This window comes from Stomoxys calcitrans, chromosome 1 (genome assembly GCF_963082655.1).
Source record: "Stomoxys calcitrans chromosome 1, idStoCalc2.1, whole genome shotgun sequence".
NCBI classification, from domain to species: Eukaryota; Metazoa; Arthropoda; class Insecta; order Diptera; family Muscidae; genus Stomoxys; species Stomoxys calcitrans.
This window is the reverse complement of record NC_081552.1, coordinates 70,115,030-70,137,666: the sequence shown is the minus strand read 5'-3', so window position 1 is coordinate 70,137,666 and position 22,637 is coordinate 70,115,030. Positions and strand designations below refer to the sequence as shown.

The 22,637-nt window shown below is 38.7% G+C and overlaps 1 protein-coding gene across 3 annotated transcripts in view; it reads right to left on the bottom strand.

Annotated features, from left to right (window-relative positions):
• Positions 1-22,637, bottom strand: part of LOC106093621 (peroxisomal biogenesis factor 3) — a 47,155-nt gene that overhangs the window by 18,184 nt on the left and 6,334 nt on the right. Inside the window, exon 1 of one of the 3 annotated variants that reach the window (XM_013260716.2) lies at positions 14,130-14,239. The exons of 1 other annotated variant lie outside the window; for it this stretch is intronic. The gene's annotated coding sequence lies outside the window, so the exon portion shown is untranslated. Of the gene's footprint in view, positions 1-13,959; positions 14,073-14,129; positions 14,240-22,637 lie in introns of those variants that run through there. One more of the 3 variants, XM_013260719.2, reaches the window with a different exon arrangement.

The window sequence follows — 22,637 nt, the reverse complement described above, 5'->3', positions numbered from 1 at the left end:
CAGCTCCCATATAAATCGATCTCTCTATTTTACTTCTTGAGCCCCCAAAGGGCGGGCGCAATTCTTATTCGAATTGGTCGTGACACTGTGCAATGACTATCCACAAAATGGTGATAGGGAGGTTCTCTGCGATAGCAGCCCAGTAGACACTGCTTAGACAGTATGCAGTTGTGCCTTCGCAAGGGTAGGATCTTTGTCTCATGATGGAGGTGGTCCACATGAGAACTACGTAGGGCAGCATTCTGACAGTTCTGAATTTTATTCCACTGCGTGTCGCTCAGCCGTCGAGTAAGCACCGGCGCTGCATAGTTCTTCATTAACTGGACAATCGGTTTGTATGTAGTCAACAAGTTTTTCGGGGGTGTTCTAAAACTCACTTTAGCTAGTGAAACGAAAACTTTTCACTTTAAATTGTTCCGTGGCGCTCCCCTGAAAAATGTGAACAATTTTCACACATTTATTGGCAGGGAATACAAACAGAATTGGTTTAATTTACGATGAAAAAACATTTACGCTGATCATGTTTTTCTTCTGTTTGGTGGTTATCGTTGTTCATCGAGTTTACTGGAAGCTAGTATTAACGATTCTCTCGAACAGGTATTGCATTGGACTTCTATTAATCAACTTACAGTTAAACATCCAAGACCAAGGCTATTATGTTTGGATCTAATGATCATAACATCTTTGATTTAAATATTGTGATGAACGGTGTTCAAATTGAGTATGTTCGTCAATTTAAATGTCTTAACATTGTCCTCGATTCGAGACTCACATTTAAACCTCATATCGATTTGTAGGGTGTGGAGTTCATTGAGAAGAATTTATGCCTCTAATATCTACTTGCCTACTTCTGTGAGGAAAGGCCTTGCTCATACCCTTTTGCTGTCCCAATACGATCGTGCGCTTTGTTCATAATGTTAAAAGGCGTGACCACATTTCGAATTATGTACAGCAGTTCCTAGGCTGTCCATTTGATGATTTCCTTAAATTCCGTCCACTTCTTATGTTCCATAAAATCATCAAATATGGGCGACCGCTTACTCTGTACGAAAGTTTTATGTTTAGTAGGTCTACCAGAAACCTGCAAATAGTGATTCCACTTATTAGGAATGCTATTTATTTGAAGTCTTTGGTGGTTAGAGAGCTCGTTGCTGGAAAATTTTGCCCCTATCCCTACTCATTTTTTCGGAGTGTAACAATGTATTCCGCCTGAAATTATTAGAATATTTTAATCGTTTAGTACCTGCCCCTTAGTTACAATTGGCATTTGTATTACGTTTAAGTTAATTAGACCTACTTTCATCTTGTATCTTCAGGACAATTTTATCGCCTACTATCACACTGAGCTAGTAAATTTCTTTTAGCAATTAATTATACTTCTGGTATGTTTATAAATATATATTTTTTTGTGTATTAGGGCTGGAGAGCCAATTTTGCTACTAATAAATGTTTATTAAAATTTTATTTTTTATTGTTTTCATATCATATAGATAAAATACATACATTGGCAAAGTGGACGGACGTGTAAAAGGAAGCTCCCATTAATGAGCCAGAAAACGCCTTAGCAAGCCAAGATTTCGCAAGGATTTGGAGCCTAAACACAACTGCAGCAGACCACGTATCTCATCCATATTAATTTGCCGCTTTCCAAGGTTCCGGTGAGCAAACAATAAACATTTAATAAATCACTTTTGATACAAAATATTATCACTCAATATAAATAAACAACGAGTAAACAAACACCGACACAACAAAATATAATATCAGCTGGCCTTGTCCAACCAAGTTTGGTGATGACAAAATTCCGATAAATGCAATTATTACTGCTATCGATAAACGGCATTGCCATATATGAAAATTTGCAGGGTTAGGAAATATGCAAAGCAACATCCAAACACCCAAAAGAAGATACACTGAGATAAAATCCCCTGAAAATACCAGTATAACGTCAAACATGGATCCAAATGATCTAATAAAAATAATAAAAGAAACTATTAACTCAAACTTGGATGAAAAACTTAAAACACTCCCCACAAAATCGGACATTGAAGATTTAAAAGTCGAAATAGTTGGTATCGGTGCTGATGTAAGTGCGTTGAAAAGGGAAAATCAAGAACTAAAAGATGAATTAAATAAAGTGCAGCAAGAAAATAATCAATTTAAAAAAGATATTAATTGGCTGCAGAACCAAATAAAGCCTAATAAACTATTTATTAAAGGAATAACAAGCTCCAAGAACCCGATGGAAGAGGCGAAAAATCTATTCAGAGACAAGTTAAATATATCAACCACTATTAAATATGTAAAAAAGGTGTTTGATCGCAATGGGAAAATGGCAATAATAATTGAGCTTGAAAACGAACAAGCAATACAGGAAGTATTCCGAAATACCAAAAAACTGGCGGGGTCAAATATAACTATTGAACGAGATATGATTCCAACAAAGCAATTACATAAAAGAATCTTCCTCATTTTAAAGAAAAAAATCTTATCTCTCAGTAAGCAGCATAAAATTGTTGTAAGAGAAGATAAAATGAAAATAAAAGATCAATGGTTTAAATGGAATTCTAAAAATAAACTTGTCTCTGGTAATGATGATGGTGAGCAAGAATTTGAAAAGCTATATGGGGATGTTAAAAAGAACATCTGCTTGAATTATGATCAATTTTTTGAAGAACTCTACCCAAAAAACCAATAAATGCCATCAATGAACCGAAGCCACATAACCTCTCCATTTTATCCTACAATATAAATGGTCTTGAAAACAAATATCTGTTCCCAGCCTTCTTTCAATATGTTAAACAATTTCAAATAATAATATTAATAGAAACACATTTAGAATCTGATAAGGAGAAGAGAGCAATACCATACTTTAGCGGATTTGATCTTTTTTTTGAGCCGGCAGTACGCATTCATAGATTCGGTAGAGCTATTGGTGGGAAATTGATTGGAGTAAGCAAACAGTTGCCTGAAATAGGCGTTAAAACGGAAATAATCGATTCGAACAAAAAATTATTTATAAAACTGCGCACCAAAGAATATACATGCTCTATAATACCGCAATATTTAAGACCTGCCACTTGGGATAATGATTTACGAAATCTAAAACAATATTTTCAAGAGGAAGAAATGCAAAATCCTATTTTAATCGGAGATTTTAATGTTAGAATTGGGGAAATTAGTCAACACATGGGTGAAATATACAGAGAAAGCTTTTTCTCCGGATACGATTTAAGAAAATCAAAAGATAAAACCGTCAATCAAAAGGGGATCCAATTTCTACAACTTTGTGACGACTACAACTTGTATATTTTAAATGGCATAACAAAAGGTGATGAGGAAGGGAATTTAACATATGTTACAACAGTTGGAGATTCAGTTAATGATATATGTGCTGTGTCTAAGGAACTACTACGATATACCTATGAATTTAAAGTTGAAGATAAGATATGGTCGGATCATTTTCCCATACTGTTGCAAATTAATGTTGGAACTGACAACAGAATAGAAGAAAAGATGGCGCTCCTACCAAAGTTAATATGGAAGGATAAATATAAGAGTAATTATCAACAAATGATGAGCGCAAATCTTAACAAAATCGCAGCTATAAATGAAATCAGCCTTAACGAAATCTGTGAAATTATTAAGGAATCTTATCCAAAACAAAACAGCCGTAAACCATCTTTTAATTCAAAGCATAAATGGCATAATAATAATTGCAATTTAGCAAGAATTAATACCTTCAAGCTGCTGAAAATCTACAGAAAAACGGGTATTTTAGAAGACAAACGCCGGTATATATCAGCTCAGAAGCATTATAGAGCCATATGTAATAGCAGTAAAGAGGTGTACTACAACAACATGGCTAATAACCTCAATTGTATAAGGAACTCCAAGGAATGGTGGAAAACGGCTAGAGAAATGCGCAACCAACACAATCTTGTATCCCCTAACATAACCCCCGAAGTATTTAGATCCTATTACGAAGGTTTATTAAATAACTCTGAAGAAATCACCCTTATCTATTATGCCCCTTTTTATAAAGAAGATTCTGATTTAGATGGACCGTTTACTATGATCGAACTGAAGAAAATTTTGGCAAGTGTAAAAACTAATAAAGCTCCAGGGGAAGATAGAATCCCTTATGAATTCTTCATGAATGCCACTGATCAATTTCATAACCTGCTTCTAAATACATACAATAGATTGTATACGAATGGAAAAATCGATCCTATATTTTCGAAGACCATTATTTTCCCAATACACAAAAAAGGAGATCTGAATGAAGCATCAAATTATAGAGGCATTTCGTTCATGAACTGTACAGCTAAGATTTTTATGGGATTAATGAACGAAAAGCTATACAACTGGGTTGAACAGAACAAAATCCTAACCGAATTTCAATCTGGTTTCCGCAAAAATTATGCAACAACCGATAATATATACAATCTAGCATCTATCGTTAACCTAAAATTGAGCGAAAAGAAAAAAGTATATGCTTTCTTTGTAGATTTCAAGGCAGCATTTGATAATATATCGAGACAAGCCCTTATTTATAAGCTTTTTCAAATGGGTATATCATATAAATTCGTTAGATTGGTAGAACAAATGTACAACAATACCCAATCAGCTGTGTGGAACGGAAAAGAAATATCCGAATATTTTGAAACAACGAAGGGTGTTAAACAGGGTTGCCTTTTATCACCATTATTATTCACACTCTACATAAATGATTTGCATGATTATATTGAAGGCGGATTATGTGTGGAATCTATCAATATAAGATTACTTCTATATGCAGATGATATTGTGCTGCTAGCTGATGATATTAAAATCCTACAGAATATGATAGATAAATTAGAATTATACTGCAAAAGATGGAGCTTAGAAGTGAATATAAGCAAATCGGAAATAATGGTTTTCAGAAATGGAGGAAAGCTAAGCAAGTACGAGAAATGGACATACAAAGGCAGGGAGATAAAAATCTGCAACGAATTTAAATATTTAGGAGTAGTATTTACACCCAAAATGAAATTTCATAAACATGTGCAAAACAGAAATAATGAAGCAAAAAACGCAATAAATTCTATATGGAAACAATTTATGGAAAGAAATGATATAAATATGAATAACAAATGGAAGGTATTTTTAGCTGTTTGCAGATCCATTCAAACGTATGCTGCTCAAGTTTGGGGATACTCTTATTTTGAAGAAGTTAATACACTGCAGAGATATCTTTTGAAACGGATTTTGAGAGTACCAAGTTTTACTCCAAACTACGTGTTGATGCTGGAAACAGATGTAGAAGATACCCAGATTTATACTCTGGGATTACATTTGAAGTATATAGAGAAAACACTGTATCACCATGAACCATGCAGGCTCCCGAAACAATTATCTAATATTATATTGGAGAAAAATACATTTTGGGCAAAAGAAATAGCTACCCTGTCGCAAAACTTTAACATACAATGGGACCAATCCACTTCATGTTTAGCTAACTGGAGGGCATTTTGCAAAAATTTACTCAGCAGCATAAAAATGCGACTACATGAGGAGAGACTATGGAGACAACAGAACTGTCAGAGTCTGCGAATTTATAAATATTTGAATCCAAACCGAGCTCAGCTTTACCTGAACGATAAAAATTCTTACAATAAGATCGTATGGATATTCAAAACACGCAGTGGAATGATTCCTTTGGGGTATAATAAATTTGATTCCGATACATCGAGTAGAGAGTGTAAACTATGCAATTTGCGTGAGATCGAAACAATACAACACTTTCTGGGAAAATGTCCTGTACTTCAAGAATTCAGAATGTTATCATTTCAAAGACCAATATTAAATGAGGAAGAGGTGATTAGAGTACTTGATGGCGAAGAAGAAGAAGACTGGGATAGGTTGGCAAACTATATGGAAACCACTTATAAATATAGAAACTTTTTAATGAATGAATTCGATTAACTTAAATTTGTTTTATATATAACGCGATAGACGTAATTATTACATTATCGCAAATTCCAACTACTTCTAAAATTGATTTTTTTTGAATCTTAGTATAAATTGTATAATGAATGAAAACAAAAAATTTTCTCAATAAAGAAGTATTACTACTACTAAATATCATATAGATACTTTTACTCAGATAGCTTGCCTTGTAATACAGTTATTTGGCCGTATGGCTTTTTGTATTATATTGAAATTAATAAATAAAAAAATAAATACAAATAAGCAATTAATTACCAATTGTAAGTAAGTTTATTATTCGTTTCAGCTATATTTTTTACGATAACATCACTTTTATTTATTATTAAATTAAATTAAATCAAATTAAACACAACTGCACAAATTTTGGCAACATTTGGATGTTAATTTTGTTAAGTATTACGGGTGGGTTTTAAACAGCAGGTAATTACTTCCTTTTATTTTTCTTTAATTATTTGAAAAAATGTCCACTCCTGCCGTAAAAATCAATTTTTTACATTTCAGGCTTTGCAGAAAAATCATGTTTTCATTTTTCGAACGGGAATTCGAAAAGTAGCTTTTCCCCGCTACCACAGTACAGCTAATTTTGGCAGCGGGAAAGTGAAAAGTTTTTTTGAAAAGTGAAAGTGAGGTGAAACACAGAACATACCCGAATATTTTCGAGCCAGCCGGTCCTATGGACCGGAAGGAACTTGCTCACTTATATGAGCTAGCAAGGATCGCTACCTTCAAATGCAAATATGATCTTGTTTCTACTTCTGACCTTGCCACAAATTGCAGTGGCTTGTGCGGAAGATTGTCAAATTCTTACGGAATTCTTACGCCTTCGACGATCACATTTAACTCCACCTGGCACGGGATAGCTGTGAACACCGCACAGGCTAGAACTTTGAGGTCCGATCGTTGTGGGGCTCATAGCTGTCATGAGAAGTTTAGCTGCGAGCTAACGGGCGCGTCCACATGCTGCGGACAGTGGCATGCTGCATACGGCGTAGCTGAAACGGCATTCGCGGAAATCAGCGGTATCGAGCGGAGTCTCAGTGAGAGGCCGGGCGGCACTGGCCCTTACATAAATACTGAGTGCCCATGATTCTCGATATGACAAGGCGAGGTATTGGCGCCTTTAAATAACCAATGGCTACCATGATTCCGCGGCGATCGATCCCTTGGACACGAACGAGCTTGCTACCTACAGGAGCTTGATGTGGATCGCCACTTCCACATGTAAATATGGCTACAACAACAACAACATACCACCCCATGGCAGCCGGTTGTACGCACCGGATTCACCCGATGGAATCCTCATCGGCAAGGGCTGCCGCCTCAGTGTACGCGTTCGTCTTTTTTCGTCATGGGAGCGGCGCATCCCGGAGTGCCTCCTCCGCACGCTTCCGGTCCGTGCTGGAATTGAAAAGAACCCCGGACCCTGGTTCTGTTCGGTTTGCCAGAACCGCCTCCATCATCGGTCGGTGTCGGTGAGGTGTAACCGGTGCTTGGAGTGGGCACATTTCCAATCTTGCTCTGGCCTCACTTCACAATGTGCTACGTAAGGATCGCTCAAGGAATGGAGGTGGGGGATTGGCCTTCGTGATACACCATTCCGTGCAATATAGACCTATAGCAGTCAGGTTCGGTACTGCCGAGATAGAGCTATACAACGTGTACATACCGCCGGTTGGTAGCTGTGTCCCGATTAATGGCCAAGCCTACAACCCCGACATAAGTGGGTTACTATCTGGACATAATCGTCTGGTTCTAGGGGACTTCAATGCACATAACACTTCATGGCATTCTCCCCTAGGTAACGACCATTGTGGCATAGCTTTGACAGAGCAGATTGAAAGCACCACGTTTTGCACGGTGAATGAGGATGCCCCCACTAGGATTACGAGGAGGTGCAGCAGCTCACAGGACATCTCCATTGCATCCCCTGATCTCCTAAGTGCCGTATCCCGGCAAGCCATCATCTCTTTGGGGACAGACCACCTCTCCTAATTCTCACCATCGAAGGAGCACCCGACTTCATAACCTATGAGCGCCGGACGTTTATCAATCATAAGAAGGCCCTTTGGGCTGGCTTCAGAGAGTACACCAATCGCAGCTTCAGTGAACTGCCACCCCCTCGTATGTGCTAGGAAATTTCGAGACATCATTAACGCAGCAGCCGCTCTCTTTATTCCAGCCGGTCGAATACCCCAAGTGCGGCCATATTTCCCGGCGCAAGCAGTGTTACTCGCAGACGACTATCTACTAACTCCAGAATCAGCGAGCTGAATCTGGAAATAAACAGGGTACTTAACGAACATAAGCGGAATTTGTGGCTGGAACAATGTAACTTGGAACCGGTGTAGGCAAGATGTGGTCTAGGTCAGCACCTCAGTCACTTTTGGCGAAATAACCATGACTGATCCGAAGAGATGCGCCAGGTCAAGGAGGAGAGGCATTCGCCGTATTCGTGGTCTCCGAGCCAAAGAACAGCCATCACAATTTACCGTGGGCGCTTCTAAAACTAAAGCCCTTTTTATCTTCGGGCTGTCACAATAATGTTAGTGTTAGATATAATAATGTAGATATAGAATTTGTGCAAAGCATTGATTGTCTTGGTGGTTAGCTGGATGACAAGCTTCGGTTTGATCGGCACGTTAGTTCCGTGGTGTCTAAGGTTAACCTTTCTTTAAGAAGCCTGTATACCACGAGTTTATATTTACCGCTCTTTGTGAGGGAGCGTTTGGCGCAGCGTTTTGCCGTCGTGTTCATATAACACCCTATGTGTGTCGTTTTCTCGGTTGTATATAATTTTTTGAGAGATACTTTTTTTGTAAGAGTTGCACGTTTGTACAACTCGTTGCATGCGGATATAAAAAAGTTCAGTTTTTCAAGTAGATCTTTATCAAATCGTTTTCGTCTACACTTTCAGCGCTTCTGATTTTTGTGTCAAATTGTCAACAACTTTAACCATGTTATATAGTCTTACAGGTTATTTTTTATTGTGCGTATTATTGTTAATTTATTTATTTTTCGATTTTAGTATCACTTATTTTTTCCATTTTGTTTAATTCTTTTTTATTGTTAAGTGATCTTTTTTAATTATTTTTTTTTCTTCTTCACGCTGTTTTGTTTATAATTCTTGATAATTTGTTTTTAAAGCCAAGAGTATTATTGCGATTTTTTTGTATATTTTTGTTTAAGTATTACTTTTTTTACTTTTTTTATTATGCTTTAACCATTTTCTTAAATTTATTACGTTGATCTTATTTGAGTAGAATTTTTTTAATCAGTTACTGCTTATAATTTTTAGTAATTTGTTTTGTTATTTGTTATTTAGTTTTATCTAGAATCAGTAAGTGTTAAATAGGTTAAAAGTTTTTGCATTTTCTAAGTTTGTAAGTTTGATTATTTTAATTGAGTAATTGTTTAGCTTATGTTAGGAAAAGTACGTTTTATGCATAGTGTGATTATTTATAGGCCTGATGGCTTCACATAGCATGAAATGAAATAAATAAATAAATGTCATCCGACGGAATCTCTACATTGATCTGGAAGAATCTGGATTCACCTGGGGTTGAGTGATTTACTACTGTCCTCAACCTGTCTTTGAACACTCTTATAGTTCCCGATGTCTAGAAAATGGGCAGAGTGATCCCGCTACTGAAGCCTGGGAAAGACCCGAGTTTGGGGGAGTCGTACAGACCGATCTCCCTTCTCTCAGCAAAGACGCTTGAGGCATTACATGGATTTCGAAGACTGCATAGCACAACAACAGCTTTGCATGCCATCACCGCACACATTTGCCGTGGCTTCAGCCAGCCCTGGCCATGTGATAGGACGGTCCTCGTGGCACTGGACCTATTGAAGACATTCGACACGGTCAGCCATGCCAAATTATTTGAGGACATCGCCAACACGTACCTCCAGCCAGGCTTGAAACGCTGGGTCGCGATTTATCCGTGTGGTCGCCAGTCATTTGTGGAATTCAGGGATAAGAAGTCGAAGCACCGTAGAGTGAAACAGGGAGTTCCCCAAGGTGGTGTGATATCTCCGGCACTATTTAACCTCTACCTATCCTCCATTCCACCTCTCCACCCCTCCTGTACGATCATGGCATCAGTCACCCCACCCATCGATGACACCTGCGAACGCCTACCTCAACGAACTTGCCTCATATTTCGCTGCAAGAAATCTGAAGATATCCGCCACCAAATCTTCAGCCACATTGTTCACTACAAATACGCGGAGGTGAATACTGAGCTGACTGTGGTGGAGAAATGATTCCGACCATCAAGTGTCCCAAAATACTTGGCGTCACATTTGACAGCTCTTACACATTCTCCCCACATGTCACAGCAATCTGCGATAAAGTCAAAAGTAGAAACAAGATCCTCAAGTCACTTGCTGGCAGCACTTGGGGTGCAGACAAAGAAACTTTATTGAGCACGTATAAATCAATTGGCCAGTCTATGGTGTTATGCAGCGCCAGTGTGGTCTCGTCAACACACTAGTGGAATAATATTCAGATCTGTCAGAATGCCGCCCTCCGAACTACGACAGGCTGCCTCCTCAGTTCTCATGTGGACCACCTCCATCAGGAGACAAAGATCCTACCCGTGCGAAGACATAACTAAATGATGTCTAAGCAATACCTTTTGCGCTGCTATCGCAGAGACCATCCAAATCATCATCTTGTGGATAGGTATCCACCGCCCAGAAGCCTTGAGTTAGAGTTAGAGCGTGAGGTTCAGTGCTACAAGGGAGAACCTCTAGATCAGGCGGCATATCAAGCAGGTCTAGACAACATTCATGCAGACACGGTAGCAGATGCGGTAAATGGCTACCGGGTAAATGTAGTCATTGGAGAACGACCGCCTCCCATTACACCTCAAGAAATTGACCTCCCCCGGCAAACCAGAGTAGTTCTGGCGCAATTACGTTCCCGCAGATGCAGCCGCCTCAACTCCTACAGAGCTAGGATTGATGCCGACGTGCATGTCCCGATAGTAACCAGGGACCGCACGATACACATCACCTGTTTAGCTGCCGGCCAGACCCAGATCCCTGTGGACGCACCCCATCTTAGTCGCAGAGTTCCTGGGTCTTGACACTCAACAGAATCAAGCAGACGAAAGATAGAACACAATAAACTGCAACAACAACAACAACCCCTCATGCATCTCCGCGGACGATGGCTGTAAGGCTGAACATTTGGTGGTGGATATCTAAAAATTTTTAGATAAATAAACGGCAAGGTCAATACTTCAAACTTTCGCCGGTAGTTCAACCGACCAATGATTGATGCGATTATGGCAAACCGGAGTCCAAACTTGGATGATACCGTAGCGCAGAGGTTAGCATGTCCGCCTATGACGCTGAACGCATGGGTTCGGTTTCTGGCGAGAATATCAGAAAAATTTTCTGCGGTGGTTATCCCCTCTTAATGCTGCCAACATTTGTGAGATACTATGCTATGCATAGAAGTCACATAAAACCATCTCCATATAGAGGAGTCGCACTCCGACCCGCCGTTCAGTATCGGCTATAAAAATAATGCCCTTTATCATTGAGCTTAAAACTTGAATCGGACAGCACTCATTGATGTGAGAAGTTTTCCCTTGTTCCTTAATGGAATGTTCATGGGAAAGTTTGCATTCTGGCAAACCGAACAGAACCAAGGCACGAAGTGCATGCATCCCGAAGCATGCACTTCGGGATATGCTTCCCTCATGACGAAAAAACTGAGAAGGCAGCCCTTGGCCGTGGGCAATCCACCGGGTCAATCTGGAACTTGAATCGGTTACCATAGTTCAAGCTAAGTAAACATTAAAGAGAATTGTCATTAAACTAAGGGAGTCAGAATATGGCGGACCATCGAGAACAGATACTTCTCGATTTTGCTCAAATCCAAATTGTGGGGTATGAATTACATAGACTTTATTAGGAAAAGGTCGTTCTTTAAATGACGACTTGCCGACATATTCTTTCTGCATAGGTTGTTGTTGTTGTTGTTAGTTTTGTAGCAATGTGTTATGCACTGAGACGGCAGCCCTTGCCGATGAAGAACTCCATCGGGCCAATCCGGTACGTACAACCGGCTGTCTAGCGGTAGCACCAGGCTATTGCTAGAGCTTAGAAAAAAACGAATGTTTTGGTGCTGACATTTTTATTGATATCCTTGCAAGAAGGGATCTTTTTCTCTCTATTTTTCAGGTTTGTTGATGCATATACGTAGGAATATTTACCCTATCTGACAATCACAATTTATGCTAAACGGCTCTGAGACATTGCAATATTAGATCACTAGCATCACCCAGAACGCTGTGAAATTCGGGTTTGTAAGGAGGCGCAGTGTAATAAGTCTCGTATCCATATTGGCTACTGTAGGGACCTAAGGAGGCTACTTACAGGAAATTCCCGCTGAAAATTGATTTCCTAATCTAACAAAGACACAATATGTATCCATTCTACTTTTGCTGTCAGACTTTCGTAATATCTGTCAAATTGTTTATAATAATTCTTTGCTGCAATTTTCCAACCTGGTCATATCAAATAACGTGCCCTGGTTAACCGAGAGGAAACATTTCGAGACCTTATGATGTCGCGGTAGTCGTTTGCCTTAAGCAAGGGATTTAGTCTTTTCCCTCACAGGCAGCGAGGTTCGTAGGTGAACGCGTTGATTTTTTGGCTCAAATCCTAATAACCCTAGGATCAGGAAATCTCGAATATTGTTGAAGAATTTCCTATTGCTCAGCATTAGCATTGAAATCGCAATCGACTTTTTGCATCCAATCACCGCACATACCAGACAAGATCTCAACCAGGTCAAGCCGTGCCATAGGACGGTTTATGTGGCCCCTGATCTATCGAAAGCTTCCGATGATGTCTTCACGCTTTGTGACATCACCTACACCTGCCTTTAGATAGAAACGTTGGATTGTTAATTACTTGTGCACTCGCCAGTCGTATTTGGAATTGTGGGACAATAAGTCAAAGACTAGTAGAAACTAGTAGACCGCGAAGGTGGGGTGATATATCTGGCATCGACATCGTAAAATTTGTTGCAAAAAATTTTAAGGTAAAATCTTCGCCCACATTGTTCACTATATCCACAGCGGAAGTGCGACGTGAGGGTAATAATTATCATCAGAGTAGTTCTGGTTAAAAAACAGAGTTCGTAAATTTGTTGAACGAGCAGAGGCCTGGTGGACTTTAATCAGACGCGTTAAGCAATAAATGGAAGATAACAAATCGAATATCAAACGAAAATTTACCAAGTAGAACTATTTGGAAATTTGTTAGGAATTAATTTAAGCATTAACCAATAATAATAAGAAGTGAAAATTGAAGGTGTGCAGGGCGCGTTTTAGGACAGTGGAATATTCCATACGGAGTAGCTGCAACTGCAATCGCGGAAAATCTTCGGTATGGAGCGGAGATTCTTAGTGAGAGGACGGACGGCACCGGCTCTTGCGAAAGTACTCAGTGTACAACATGTTCCCTCTTGACCGGTTTTTTGGAACAACATAAGATTTTTATTGCTGCTGTAACAGTATATATGGTATCAGATACATATGAATATTATTCCTAAACGATTTGTGCATACAAAATGTTGCCTTCCTCTGCCTTTACCTAATGATTTTTGAAAGCGGCTATGCCTTGTTAGGAAATGTGTTTACATCCGCTGTACGAACAAAATTCATTTAAAGGTTTGTTTGTTTGTATGGCTAAAACAAACATCGAATTATCACAATTTTTTTTAAATTTTCTTAAATTCTTCCAGAACAGCCAGTGTGTTGCTTGGCTGGATTTTCGAAAGTTTTAGAATTAAGTACACAATCGTCATGGATAAACGGAGAAATTAATAGCAACTATAAGTAGGTACAACGAAGAGAATAAGATTAGAATATTTTACCACGAAGTGGTAACTGATAAGATTAAAAACGATTTTCTAGCTTTGCAGAATTAATCTTCTTTGCATACCCCGTTTACTTTTGGCTCCTTTCTTGAGTATATTGACCTATAAACTCGCGTTTAGTTGAAAAATTAATTATTCATAATTTGATATCGATTGTGGACGAGAACAATGACGCGCTTATCTCCTTTAATTATTGTAATGTTTTGTTGTTGTCACTTATATATCAAATATTCACCTTGTTTATGTTATTATTTAGTCAATAGGGATCCGGTTTTATATAAATTGTGTAAACATTAAATTTATCTACTTTTAAACAGCCACATCTAAGCACGTCCGATAATTAAAATTATTATTATTTTATTGGCAACGCTACTTGCAATTGGCCCATTGGCAACATCAAATCAGCTGATCTCCTAACTTTTAAAAGTCGTATTTAAATTTTCGCGTACATCTGGTTTCACTTATAAAACCACGTTCATACCATGTTTCCACTTGAAGCAAATCTAGATTTGCAATGTGAACAAATCTACTTATTTGAGGAGATTTGCAGCAAATCTCCTTCCAAATTCAAATGCAACACTGCGTTTGTATTGAATACCTGTTATTATTGGGATTTTTGGGCAACACTTTTTCTCAATATTTGACAATTTCTTATTGAAATTTTAAAAGTATGTTAATAAAATCGTTTCATAAACTTAATAGCTGACCGCAATGTCTATGCTGAACGCAATAAAAATGCTAATCACAATAAAAACGCTGTCAAAAATGTCACTGTTGACAAATAAAAACCGCGTAAGGGTTGGTATTCTATTCTGCATTCGGAATAGCCGCTGAAATTTTTAATTGTTCCGCTTAAAACGTAGTGGAAACGGGTTTTGGAAATTATCTCAAATCAAGTGGATTTGGGCACTAGTGGAAACATGATTTTACACTAGAGCCCAAATGCACTTGATTTTAGATAAACTCCAAAATCCGTTTACACTATACAGAAAAAATATAGACCTAAATTTGATCGATTAAAAGCACGTTTGCACTAGAGAGATAATCTGCAAAACCCGTTTACACTAAGATTCAAGTGATTTGTATTTATCAGCAGGGATGTTTTTGACAGAATTTTTAATGTCAATAAGAAATTGTCATGTGTTGAGAAAAAGTGCTGACCATAACTACAGATGTTGATTCTTGTTTGAACCGCTGTGTATGTTGTTGTAATTTCAACCAAAACCCACTCCTTCGTAAAATATAAATAAATAATGAAACGCAAAACAATATAATAAGAGACAAATGCAGCGTTTATTTGTAAAAATAATTAAATATTGTAGTATTTTCAGTTATAATTTAAATAAGCACAAATTTCCAAAAACCTTTGTCGGCATCCTCCACGTTTATCCAGATATTGGTGTTGTAATTGACCAAAAGCACAAAACAAACTTTCACAAACCTAAAAAATACTTTCTTATTTATGCATCCACAAACACTTTATTTTCTTCCACCCAGGTAAATGCATGTGAACAACATTACTAACAATAGCAAACACTCAGTTACAATAAGATGTTTGGCGATTGCGTTTAATTTGCGTAAGAAAATGACTTGTTACACAGCGACAGTGGTTGTGCTCTCAATGCGCGGCCCGAAATGTAAATTTTCCCTAGATGAAAACACAAGTTATGACGAAACGAACACGTTTCGGCAGATTTTTCCGTTTGTTTTTTTTTATGGAGTTTTAACGCGAAAACCGTATATATTGTAGTACCGGCTTAACTTGTTTTTTCATCTAGTGAAAATTTACTTTTCACGACGCCCAAGAAGAGCACAATCACAGTTGCTGCGCAACAAGTTGTTTTTTATGTAAAATAAACGCGATCGCTAAACTTCTACAATAATTGTAATTAAGTGTTCGTTAGTGCTAGTGTTCTTGCTCACATGTACTTACTCGGGGTGGAAAAAAAATATTGTTTATGGATGTATAAATTAGAAACTATTTGTATAAAAATATAAATAAATTACTTCTAAAATAAATAAAAAATAAATGTTTCTTTCATAACAAATTATTGTACGAAGTAATAACGATTGTGAAAGTGTTGTGCTTTTCGATTTGCTATTAAAACAACATTATTTTTATACAAGCGGAAGATGCTGGCAAAGGCTTTTGGAAAGTTGCGTTTATTTAACTTATACCAACAAAAACACCACAAAATCGAATTATTTTCGTTTTAAATAGTGTTATGTTTCATTATTTATTAATTTCGGAGGGATGGGTTTTGGATGAAATTGCAACAACATATATGAACTTGAGTGCGGTCCACACACTCACATTCGTATGTAAACATGTACGTAAGCAGCTGATAAATTGGTTGGTGCCATATGAATTTTTATACGTAAATGGCAACATTTTGGCCACAGAAACCCAAAAAAAATCAAATGTGGTAACCTTGTCAAACCACCGAAAGAACGATTTAGGGAAATGTTTCCCAAAAAAAAAACATAGTACCAGCCTTAACACGTAATAGGTAATTATTTTTGGAACACAAATTTAAGTCACTTTTGATGAAGACACTTGGTTCGAGTCTCAAGGACAAGGCCGAACTTATTCTTTCTTCGCTTGCCTATAATTTGTCTAGGTTATCGGCCAAACCAACACGCTTTTTAAGAGGTTGGGATAATAGAAGACGCATCGCTCTCAGGTTTATTGAGATGTTTGGTGGGAATGATCCTAAGACTCTCACTAAAAGGGAGAGAGAGACTCCCTTAATTGGGCTGTGGAATTCGCTGCACAGGCTACCCCAAGTACTACACGTCTAGATTCGGAAACTGCACCACAGTCAGCCAAACGGTTGCGGTCACCTGGAGGGCATCCCAGAAGAACTAGGGCGAACAACAGTTAGATGGGTCCAAAAACCTTTGCTAATGTCGCTAGGGACAGTTTGGTGATGGCAGTTGGGAGAAGAACAGGCTGCATACCTGGGAATAATTGGAGTGGGATAATCAATGGACTGTGATCCGTATACTCCGATGCCCTTGCGGAATTTCCTGGGTCTCCTCCAGTTTGTGACGATGCAGGCGAGGCCGATACAGACTAATTGCCTTCGGCGATCAACGCTCAATTGAAATGTATCGTTGTGCGCTAAAAAAGACTGATGAGATGTGGCCAGGTGCAACACTAGATTTAGTCAAGAAGCAAGACATTCCTTCTCGACTAATGGCGCATGCTTGGATACCAAGGATACACCGACAAGAAGATTGGTAGATTGGACGAGGCTAATGGTGACCGGAGACATGCAATATTCGTACTAAACTCTGGCTGTCTCTCAGACCTCAACAAGTCTGAAGGGGTTGTATCCTACGGATTCCACAAGTTGAAACCGAAGGTCTATAGAAGCGGGGGGTTGGGGAATCAGGAGACGACTCAGCAGTTCTTGCTGAACACTTGCCTGAAGAACTATCGAGCACATCGCTAAAGTCTGGCGGATTGCAGGAGACTGAAAATCCCACTGCCACAATCGAGACAGGAGGCGATGGAATCGAAACGGGACCCGACAAGCCCTGTGTGGGTGGCTCACAAAGTTGGACTGGGCTCAAAGCGTGCGCCAGTGGGGAAGCACGGAACTCAGAAAGTACTTCGACAGCAGCAGTTAAGAAGAAATCGTCCACACCGGAAGAGTGGTTCCACAGCTTTCTAACCTGTCCCTGGATGCGTACGGAAACTCATCATGAGAAGTTCTAACGAATCTTGTAAGGATGAACTCCTGGTGGAATCAGAAGACGAGGCTAACACAACAGTGGTGGAAGTTCTGAATACTGACTATGGTCCGGTTTCTACAGATGAATCTCCACCATTGTAAGGCCGCTTCGGCGGCAATAAAGGTCCTCCAGATGACGTCGTTCTTACCCATGAACCATGGGTGTGTGGAGGAATGGTTCGTGGACGTAGAATTCCGGGATATAAACTTCTTAAGGGTACAGGGAATGGGATACGCAGATCCCGTGTTTTTGCAATGAGTAGTCTAACAGCCCAATTCTTAAAACTCCCTGGGATTTTATTCCCCTCGAATAAAATCCTCCTATTCTGGTTGAACGGGGAGAAGGAAAATATGGGAGAGGGAATTTCGAATTTTCGAAAATAGCTGTTTTGCCTCAGCTGTTTTATTTTGGCTTAACATTTGACTATTATTTTTTGGATAAATGAATATAAAAAGGAAAAATTAACAAAACAAACTTACAAAGGTTGCTAAAAAAGTTTAAAAAACATGTTTAGTGTTGCTTTTGTAATGTTTGTTTTAATTTTTGTTTTTAATAGTACATAATTATTGCCTACAGCTTGTCACCATATTTCTGTTTTGTGATACTTTCTGTCTTCATCCAACAATAGAAGCATCTGTTGAAGCCACATTTTCATGTGGATGCGGCAATCCACGTCAAGCTCCTGCAGGTGAGCAAGCTCCTTCCGACCCAAAGGAACGATCACCGCGGGAACAGGTTTTATTTAAAGGCGCCATTAAATCGCCTTGTCATAACGAGCATCATAGGCACTCAGTATTTGTGCTCGATACCAATGATTGTTCGCGACTGCCATTGCAGCTACTCCCTATGGAGAATTTCACTAACCGCAACCTGTGGACGCACACGGTAGCTCGCAGCTACCTGGTGGGTCCGCGACACCAATTAACACAACACAAATTGGAGCTCAATGTTCCGGTTTGTGTGGTGCTCACAGCTATCCCGTGCCGGGAATTGGCCACACATCCTGCATGTTGGCGTTTTTCCTTACCAAAAGTAATTAAGGTGGCTGAATCTGCCGGATCGTTCTTGAGCAGTATACTTTAGTGTGTAGTATAGAGGGTTTTCCTCTTCTTCGTCGTCATAATTGCTGTGGTTGTCTTATTTTTATGGTGCTAGAACTCGAAGACCTAATCGACATTTCAGAGCGGCGGTGAATATTTACCGGGTGAATGGGGTCCTTGGAGAACGACCACCACCCGTTACACGGTAAACTAGAGTAGTTCTGTCCCAATTACTATCCGGCACATGCTGCAGCCTCAACTCAAGCATGGATTGATGGCAACGTGCAGGATGTGTGTCCTTGGGCCACACGTCAACTGTAGTATATAGTTTTTCCTCTTCTTCATCCTCATAAATGCTGTGGTGGTCTGCATGGTACGCCGCTTTATCTAAAATCGTACTTTTATGGAGCTAGAACTTGAAGATCTAAATGTCATTTCAGGGCGGCGGCCGATTTTCTTGTTTGTTGGGACGGCTGCTGGATATAGTGTTCCTTAAAAGCCACTTATGGCTTTATTCTTACTCCTGTGTAGTAAATGTTGCCAAATGTGGTGCCAAGTATCTGTGAATAATTGCAGAAGACTTCTTGCACTTCGTTGAGTGAAAGGAGCTCCTTTAAGTACCCGAAGCAAATCTTCTATGATGGGTACATTTAAACCGGGAGAACCTAACAAATTTGTACTTGATTTTGATAAAAAAGTGAAAAATAATTTTCATACATTTTAAATTGTTCGTAAATAATAAGTGGTATCATTTTTTCAAAAAAATAACATTAAAATTCACAATTTTTTATCCTAGCTCCCTTTTATTTGTTTGGGGGAATTTTTCCCAAGTTTTGTCGTCTCATTTTCCCCTCTTTTATATCGATTCAGAATAGCTACTTTTTTCCCTGGGAGATATTTCCCTTTTTCGAAGTTTGTTTAGAATAACGGAAAAGGGATTAGGGAATAAACTCCCAGTAAATTGTTATTCAGAATAGGGGAAAAGGGAGTAGGGAATAAACTCCCAGGGAATTGTTATTCAGAGTAGGACTGCTAGTGAAAATTTACATTTCACGACGCCCAAGAAGAGCACAATCACAGTTGCTGCGCAACGAGTCCTTTTCTTATGTAAAATAAACACGATCGCCAAACTTCTAATTGAAACTAAGTGTTTGCTAGTGATACTCGGGGTGGAAAAAAATATTGTTTGTGAATGCATAAATAAGAAACTATTTGTATATAAATATAAAAATATAAATAAATATACTTCTAAAATATATAAAAAATTTATTCTTCTTTCATAACAAGCTATTGTACGAAATAATAACGATTGTGAAAGTGTTGTGCTTTTGGTCTTGCTATTACAACAACATTATTTTTATATAAGTGGAAGATGCTAGCAAAGGCTTTTGGAAAGTTGTGTTTATTTAACTTATACCAGCAAAAATACTACAAAATCTATTTTTTTTTTTTGAAATAAAAGCAGAATTTGTTTATTTTTAAATAGTTTTGTGTTTCATTATTTATTAATCTCGAAGGGGTTGGTTCAAAAATCCACACACTCACATATGTATGTAAACATGTACGTAAGCAGCTGATAAATTGGTTGGTGCCTTTGGTCAAAGAAACCCAAAAAATTCAAATGTAACCTTGTCAAACCACCGAAAGAACGATTTAGGAAAAATTTTCCCCCCAAAAAAACGTAGTACCAGCCTGAAGAAGGAGATTCACGCCTTCTCTTAAGATGGCAAAATCCGCATCGTTTGGATGCCGGGTCATAACGGAGTAAGGGGAAATGAAAGGGTAGACGATTTAGCGGTGAAGGCCAGAGGACTGCCGTCAATAAACTTGGTTAACCCGAAGCCTTTCGGGTCGACGCAGTCCGAGTTAAGGGAGTGGACGACAAATGCGCATGCAACGAAAATCCTATGAGGGGATCCAGATCGGGAGAAGACGAGGCTATTACTGAAAGGAACTAAGAAGGAGGTTAGTGTAGCTATTGGTATAATAACGAGACACATAGGACTACGAGCTCACTTATGTAAAACTTAAAATTTTCTTTTAGAAGTTACTTTATAGTTTTTAGAGCGCACAACAAGCTGATTACTGACTTAGGTGTATGTCCATAGTGGCATGGGGCGGATTTATATCTGCACCCACTTTTACCTAACCTAATCTAATGAAATAAAACTTTTTTTTAGTTATTCTTACTGGTTCAATAAAACAAAGTTAAACCATTTACTGACGGTGGATGTTGCCCGACAACAAAATATTGAATGCACTAGCTGTCAAAATTAGTCATTAGTGCAACTCTGATTTTGAGTATCTTACTAGTTCGCGCCATTTTTCTTTGTTTGCGTGTGTTATGGTTCTAACTCAAGATATATTCATTTCTAGGTAGCGGCAGTTTCCCAACAACAAAATATTGAGTGCACTATCTGTCAAAATCAGTGATTAATGCAACTCTGATTTTGTATATGTTACTAGTTCGCGCTATTTTGGTTGTTTGTGTGTGTCATGGTCTTAACTATAACACACACACACACACAAAACCAAAACTCTGACAGATAGTGCACTTCGCGAGAAAAAATTGTATTCAGCTGTTTACGGTACACTACCTGGTAATTATATCATGAACCGATCATACTCAATATCGATATCAACGAATACAGAATCTTTTGTCGTTGAAATTGCCGCCGTCAGCACCGCCTTTGCATCCATTGTCAAATTTAAACAATGCAGACGGCGCAACTTATACAATTCGTGTAAAAAATTTTGAATTATTTACGAAGTTGTATAACTTGCCGCAAAGGATTATTCCTGGCTACATATAACGACACGACATTAGAATTTGGAAATTCTACAATAATACAAAAAATTTAATTCGCTTACAGAAGGCTCTACAAGGAGCAGCAAGAGACTCCGTGCTGTCGATGTTAATTCATCCGGAGAATGTACCACACGTTATGGAGGAAATGTGTTTCAACTTTGGACGTCCAAAGATGCTGATCAAGTCGCAGCTAGAGAAAATACGACTTTTTCCTTCCATATCAGAGGGTCGAACTGATGATATTTGGAGTTTGGCTACCTGTGCCCGAAATGTTGTTGCATTTTTTAAGTCAGCCAAAATGCGACAATGATCTATTGCAACCAACATTATTGGAGCAATTAATTTTTTTACCGCTATTTAAGCAATACGAGTGGGCAAGACATTCCATTTCTATTATGCCATTTGCAAACGTAGAAGATTTTGCAAAATGGATTGGAGATCTTGCTCGTGTTTGTAGTTTGTTGCCACAATGTTATACTGTTGCTGGTAATAGAGGACAGCAACAATACAACGTGTACTTTACAGCCAAGATGGGAAACCCACACAGAAAGAATGTACACGTTGCAAGCAACATCACGAGTAGCATGTTTGCAGTCAATTTAAAGATCTTGCGACAAGGAACCATGTGAAGGATTCTCGCCTGTGTTCAGGTGTCTGCGTAAGGAACACAATTGCTCAATGTAAGAAGATGAAGTGCTGCGACGTTAATGGTAGCCGTAAATACCACCATCCCCTACAACACCAAGACGCTCCAAGTGTAGTGGTAAGCGAATATGATCAACGACGAATGAAGAAAGGGTTATACAGTGCCGCAAGAACCGTAATGCCAGCCAGCTGTTTAAAATTTTGCTTGTCACTCTGCATGGCCCAAACGATTCCGCCGATGTTTTCGCTTTGTTAGATGAAGGATAATTAGTGTCGCTTATAAAATATGACGTCGCCAAATCGTTGGGCATAAACGGAAGAAAATCAACAATTACTCTGCAGTGGTATGGAAATATATTGTACGTAAGGCGGAGAACTCAATGAGACATTTGCCTGTTGGAGATTATACGAATCAGAAGCTGTCGATACTCTTTGGTCTGGAACGCAGCTTCTTGGATGCGTCTGGACAACCGATTGAAGCTGGTCCGAATTTACCAGTAGCGTCTGA